The sequence below is a fragment of the Myotis davidii genome, unplaced genomic scaffold (assembly GCF_000327345.1).
Source record: "Myotis davidii unplaced genomic scaffold, ASM32734v1 scaffold710, whole genome shotgun sequence".
Taxonomy (NCBI): domain Eukaryota; kingdom Metazoa; phylum Chordata; class Mammalia; order Chiroptera; family Vespertilionidae; genus Myotis; species Myotis davidii.
The window spans coordinates 1,283,196-1,289,721 of NW_006284328.1; the positions used below are offsets into that span (position 1 = coordinate 1,283,196).

Below are 6,526 nucleotides of genomic sequence, written 5' to 3' on the forward strand. Positions count from 1 at the left end.
GGAGGAGAGGAGAATGGAAGGGAGAATAAAGGGGTAGCTGGTCGCCCTCTGACCTCTGCGGCTCCTGTTGGGGAAAGAGCTCCGCTGAGGAGGCCTGGACAGCTGAGGAAGAGGCTCCCATGAACTTCTGTAGCCAGTGGGACCTTCGTTCTGGAAGGCTGTTCGAAAACCGAGTCACCTTTTCCCATTAGAAATAATGTTAACGGAATTAATCTGTCCCAGACCCCCCAATGATTCCCTGGTTTAATCTTTCTTATACATAGTACATGTCTATTGTACTGTTTAATCTGTAAATTAACACTTTAAAAACAAAAAGGACACTAAATGTAAATGAAAATTTAACCAAAAGGAAAGGAAATATACAGTAAAAAAGGAAAATCTATAATAATAAAAGCATAATATGCTAATTAGACCGGACAGCCAAACAGCATTCCAGATGTCATTCCGGACGTCCTTCCAGATGAAGCCACTGCGGCAGGGGCGAAGGCAGAGGTGGTTAGGGGCGATCAGGCAGGCAGGCAAGTTATTAGGGGCAATCAGGCAGGCAGGCAAAGTGGTTAGGGGTGACCAGGAAGGCAGGCAGAGTGGTTAGGAGAGATCAGTCAGGCAGGTGAGTGGTTAGAGGTGATCAGGCAGGCAAGCAGTTAGGAGCCAATGGTCCTGGATTGCGAGAGGGATGTCTGACTCATGCGGGATCGGGCCTAAACTGGCAGTCGCACATCCCCTGAGGGGTCCCGGATTGCAAGAGGGTGCAGGCTGGGCTGAGGGATTCCCCGCCACCCCGTGCACGAATTTCGTGCACCGGGCCTCTAGTCTTCTATAATAATAAAAGGGTAATATGCTAAACCTTCCAGATGAAAGTTAGGCTTCAAGGGAAGCCTGGGTCCCAGGTGCCAGAGGGAAGCGAGTGTCGGCAGCCATGGGGGGAAGGAAGGCCTACTCTTGCACGAATTTCATGCATCAGGCCTCTAGTTTAACAATAATTACAAGCAGCAAAAAACAAAAACAAAAACAGGAAAATATTCACAGCACAATATCCTGAGATTTTAACAGTGAGTGGGTACCTGACTCATTTGCACATGCTTTCCTTTGTCACCTGAGAGATGCGTGACTGATCATACAGGGATCAGCATGAAAGGGCTGTCAGGTTGAGAAGGGAATTGTTCGAGATGGGAGATGTTCGAGAAACCAGGTCTCCCCGTACTTTCTGTCAAACCTAATGGCTATGAAGTTGGTCGTATTGAGCCAAGTTGCCTGTCAAATGGGTCTACTCATGTACCCACCTCGTCGGGCAGGTGGGAGATTGAAATGCTCAGAGGAGTGCCTGGCACACAGTGTCTCGATGGTAGCTGCTGTTCTTAACTGCACATGAGAAAGCGGAGGCTTGGGGAGGTCAGTGAGGAAGGTCACACAGTCAGAGTAAGTGGTGGAGTTGGCATGCAAACCCAGGTCAGACTGATGGCAGAGTCTAGGTCATCCTCAGAACCTGCCAGGTTCAGGGATCTGCGGCCCCGGGGTGGGGGGTGGGGAGTGAAAGAGCTCTACCCAGGTTGTCTTGGTGTGGAGCAGTGATGGCGATCCTTTTGAGCTCGGCGTGTCAGCATTTTGAAAAACCCTAACTTAACTCTGATGCCGTGTCACATATAGAAATTTTTTGATCTTTGCAACCATAGTAAAACAAAGACTTATATGTTTGATATTTATTTTATATATTTAAATGCCATTTAACAAAGAAAAAATCAACCAAAAAAATGAGTTCGCGTGTCCCCTCTGACGCGTGTGTCATAGGTTCGCCATCACTGGTGTGGAGGGTACTTGGTCAAGGTGACTCAGTGTGACCTTGGGTCACAGCTGTTCTCAGAAAGGAAGCCTGGTTGGGAGACCCACTGCCTGGAGTTAGATGTCTATTTGTGTTGACTGTCACCGTGGTGCCAGGTGACCCTTGGGAGGTGCTTGGCCTTAGGCTGGCCAAGGTGAGGGTCAAGCCAGCCATTGGATTGGAGACGGGAGGAGAGATCAGAGTGAGCTCAGGGGCTGTCCCCCACTCCCTTCCCCCAGCCTCCTCTGGCATTTGCTCCTTTCAGAAGCTGGGCTGGGCTCAGACAGGGCAACAAAAGCAACTTTCCTCCAAGCCACTGCCACCTGTTGGGTTTTCACACATTGGGGCTGAGTGCGGGGAGGGGGCCGTTGCCCTTTTCCCAGTGTCTGTGGTGTGCCCCCGCTGGCCCCCCAGGGCCTGGGATTCTCTTTGCTGCCTAACGTGACAGGGCTCATGAGCTGGAGGGGGTGGGGGGCCCACAGCAGCTGGAAGGGGAATTGAGTGGGAAGGGGCTGGTGCTGGCAGCCGGGAGAGAGTTTGATGGATTACTCTGTGGGCCTAGAGGTTTCTCCCTAATCCCCCTTTGTGTCCCAGCCTGCAGCCCCCTCGCTCTCTCTGACAAGCTGCTAAGCAGAAGGCTTCCAGGCCGAGTGAAGAAAAGGCAGCGCAGCAGGCGGACGCTAAATCCCTGGCCTCTGGGCCCTGGGGGAGGCGGGAGCCAGGGAGCCAGCCTGGGAGGGGCCTGATCTTCCTCCTTCGGCCTGGCCCTTATTCTCACAAGTCTCGCAAGGTGCAGGGGTTGCATTCTGAGTGGTGTGGGCAGGGGGAGTCCTTCTAAGACGTGTGCCCTGGCTGTTTGTGCAAATCTCTGCCCTTTTATGGGGTGGGGCCAGGAAAAGCAGACCCTCGCTTCTTCGGAAGTACTTGAGCCCAGAGAATCAAAGACGAAATATGGGCTGGAGGGTGCTGCACCAGTGATGCACAGTCTAATCCTGTGCCCCTTCGACCAGCTGCCCAGGGAGGGACTTGGGCCCTGAGACAGCGGCGGCTCATTGCCTCACAAGGATGCTCACCCTCAGGTGCCCCGGCTGCCAGCCTGGCTTCTTTCTGGGGTGTCCTAAGGCTTCCTGTGGCGCTGCATTTCTGGAGTGCAGTGTGCTGGGTTTTGCTGGGGAAGGCCAAGGACGTTGGTCCCATGGACTGCGGCAAGGGGGTGGCCGACAGGTGGCTGGGCTGGTGAATCCCCAGATCTCTTCCCTGCCCCCAACCTAGGGGGCCTGGGAGAGCTCAACCTGGAAACCCGATTCTGGGGTCCAGTCCTATGTGGAGGAAGGGGGGTTCTCCCAACCTTGAGGTCTTGCAGCTTCCACCTGAAGGTTGCTCCCCACCCTCAGTCCTGGCCTGGGGTGGGACCTCCGCCCCCTCGCCTCCTCCTGTAGGGTGGTTCATTGGGGAGATTGGCCTGGGGAAACCCCACCCCTCTGCCGCTGAGTCATCACCCCCCTGGCTAGCCTCCCCATCCCCAGTTTCCTCCGCTGAGGAGGGGGAGGGGGAGGGGGAGGGGGACAGGAGCGAGAGCCTCCCCGAGCTGTGAGAAAGCCGGCTGTCTTTGTGAGTGTGGAGGGAGGAGGGCACAGTCGCCTGCCCGGCGGGGTCAGGGTGGGGGCTGCTGCCGTTTGATGTGCCCGGGCGGGGTGTGGGGACGCTGGCCCGAATAAAGAGGCCATAGAATTGCTGCCTGACACTGGCCCACCGCGGGGCTGCCTCCGCCCGGCTCCCTCGGCCTCTGTCTGTCAGTGTCAGCCCAGGGACTCTGCTCCCCACAGCTCCCCTTCAGCCTTGCGTGCGGGGTGGCAGGAGCCCCTTTGAAAGCCCTCAAAGGCCCCTTTATACGTCCCTCTGACCCTCCCTGCCATGGGGAGCCGAGGGAGTGGGCTCGGTTGCCTTTCCTCCCGCCTCCTCCCCTGTGATCAGAATTCTGGAGAAAGTTCAGGCCACGCTCCTAGCATTGCTGTTTTATTTCCCCACACTCCCCGCTGGGCCTGACCTGAAGTGGGTGTGGCCGAGCCCACCGCCTGCCCTGGGGCGCCACGTGGAGGAGCACGGGGCGCTGTTTAGGTCTTCGTGTCTGGAGCTGGACAGACGGAAGGCAAGTTCACTGACCCTGCCGGGCCCTTGGCTCTCTGGGCTGGGGTCCTGCTCCCCGGGATGAGGAAGGATGGTCCGGCGGAGCCCCAGGAAGGTTCGCAGAGTCTTGGGCTCCCTCCAGCTTTCTTGCTGCCCTGTCCTGGGGGCCAGGAGAAGAGGGAGGCCATTTGGAACTCGAGAGGGTCTTGTCTTCGAAGGCTGAAGGCCAAGGTTCCTTTCTGGGAGGTCTGGTCAGGCGCCCCCTTCAGTACCGCCCCACCCCTCCCCACCAGGTGTGTGGAGTCTGCCTCTTTGGGTTGATCTTCTGTTTGCCTGACAGGCAAATGCTCCCAGAGCAGTGGGCCTGGAGTGTACAGGGGAGAATTGGGTCCAGTCTCCCTTCCCCCCGTCCCCTGGGGAGGACAGGGGGCTCCCCAAACAGGGGACTGGCAGTGCTCCACCACTTTCAAGTTTTAGCCTGTGCCCTGGGGCTGCTTGTAGGAGTGTAGCCAGGGCAGTGGTACTGAACCCCTTCCTCTCCTCCCACCTCTCTGGGCCTGGGAGCCAGAGGGGCCGCGCTGCCCCCCCCCCCACCCCGCTGTGCCAGGGAAGTGGCCTGGAGGGACTGGAGTTAGTGCTGAGGGAGCCCTTGGTCACTTCCTCCCCCTGAGGGCCCGGGAGTGGGGATGAAGGGGGCAGACTGGGGCACTGGGGTCGATGCCAGGAGAAGAAAGGGGGCTTTGGAGGGGAGAGCATTCTTTAGGCTTGGGATTCCTCAGGCACTTCCAGGCTGGCAGGAGCAAAGCCCACGGGTGGTGAGAGTGCCCGGACACCCCCTCCTTCCCCCCCACCCCCGCCACACACACACACACACACACACACCATAGACATCAAAAAGGGGCGGACGGGCTCAGTAACCTAAGAACAGTGGGCAAAGCAGGGCTGGGAGCCAGCCGACTTCCTAACCTACTCCTTTCAATGAATTCCTCACCTGGCCCAGCCTCCAGTTTCCAGGTTAGCGCCCCTGGGGGGAGGGGAGAGGTGCTGAGGAGAGGGGACGGCTAATGGGCTATCTGGGTTGTAGGTGGATGAGGGGAGAGTCCTCTCTGCACCCCTTTTTCTCTTTCTCCCTTGTGGGCTGAAGAGCTGGATTCAGGGGGCGGAGGTGGGAGGAGGGGCGGGGAGGCAGGTGGGTCATTAATAGTTGCTGGAGAGCTGCAATTTATTTTAAACGAGAGCAACCAGGTCTTGGAAATGGGGGAAGGTTGTGGGTGAGGCTGGGTCTGACCACTTGTGTTTGCCCAGGGAGGGCCTGGCCCTCACAATCCAGAGCAGGTGAGTGTCCAGGGTCCGCCCAGGCTGCGGGCAGGGAGTGGGCTGGGCTGGAAGCCTTCTGACCCAGAACCCCTCCCTCCACGCTGGAAGGCACCCCTGGCCTCTGTGCCATCAGCTGCTTTCCTTCTGGGGGTGCTACGGCCATGCAGCCTCTGGGGAGGGGCTCGGCTCAAGCTCAACCCACACTTGCCCAGCTAACAGTGGTATCCGGTGCCCCCTCCCCCCTCTGGGGGCCTTGTGGGCCCGTGTTTTACACTCTTCCCATGCCACTGAGCCGGTGCCCTGCCCCAGCACTGATGGGCTGGGTCTGGGTGGAACTCTGGGGAGGAGGTGGCTCAGCCTTATCTGATCCGCCAGCTGCAGAGCCCGTGGCAGTTATGGGATGGAGACCTCTACCCAGGATTGATAGCCATCGGATTTCTCTGTGGCACAGTGCAGAGAGCACCTCCGACACATTTTGTAACACACAAGGCCCTGTGGAGCTGTCATTTGAAAAGATAAAAGAGGTTGAAGTGCCAAGTTACGAGATGCTGAGTGCGATTGGAAGAGGGGATGAGTGGAGGCCGAGGGTGCTCCAAGTGGGGAGGAGACTGAGCCTGGCCCGCGGCCACAGCATCTGTCGGACTGAGCCGGCGAGGCCAGGGACGGCTCCGACTCTAGCCCCCTGTGGCCGGGCTCGGTGCACCCACCTCCTTTGACACGGAGGACAGGTTAGAGGACTTGTCTTTTCACACCCGGGTGCCCCTTCTATGCCTCCCCTTCGTGGCTGACTTGATCTTCCCTCTTTTGTGGTCACTTCTGAACAGGGCAGACGGCAGCACTAGTAGGTGCTGTGGTTACGAAGCAGGATCCGGGTGGGATCTCTGTGCACAGCGGTCAGGCCTGGAAGGAAGGGCCGAGGGACTTCTCTGCTGAGAATGGAGTTGTTTGGGGAGCAGAGGAAGGCTGCCGGGGAAGTGGTGGGGCATCCTGCCAGCCCAGGAGCCACAGGGCAAGGCAGTTGCTGACAGTTGGTGGTTTCACACCCCTGTGAGGCTGGCACCTGGGAACAGCCTGGCCCAGCTGTGGCCCCACTGTCCCCACTGCCCCGGGACAGCCGGGCAGCACACGTGGGAATGTTTCCTCTGCATGAATGCGGAGCGCGGGAAGAAGCTAAGGGAGAGGTGCTCAGGCCCAGGTTCTTGGAGAGGAGCGCTCTTTCAGCAGCTCCGTGACAGATTCAGACCCACCCACAAACCACAGCCC

At 58.2% G+C, this 6,526-nt stretch overlaps 1 protein-coding gene across 4 annotated transcripts in view; it reads left to right on the forward strand.

Moving 5' to 3' along the window:
* The window catches only part of SLC45A3 (solute carrier family 45 member 3), a 19,614-nt gene that overhangs the window by 6,423 nt on the left and 6,665 nt on the right, over window positions 1-6,526 (forward strand). The gene's annotated exons all lie outside the window — the stretch shown is intronic.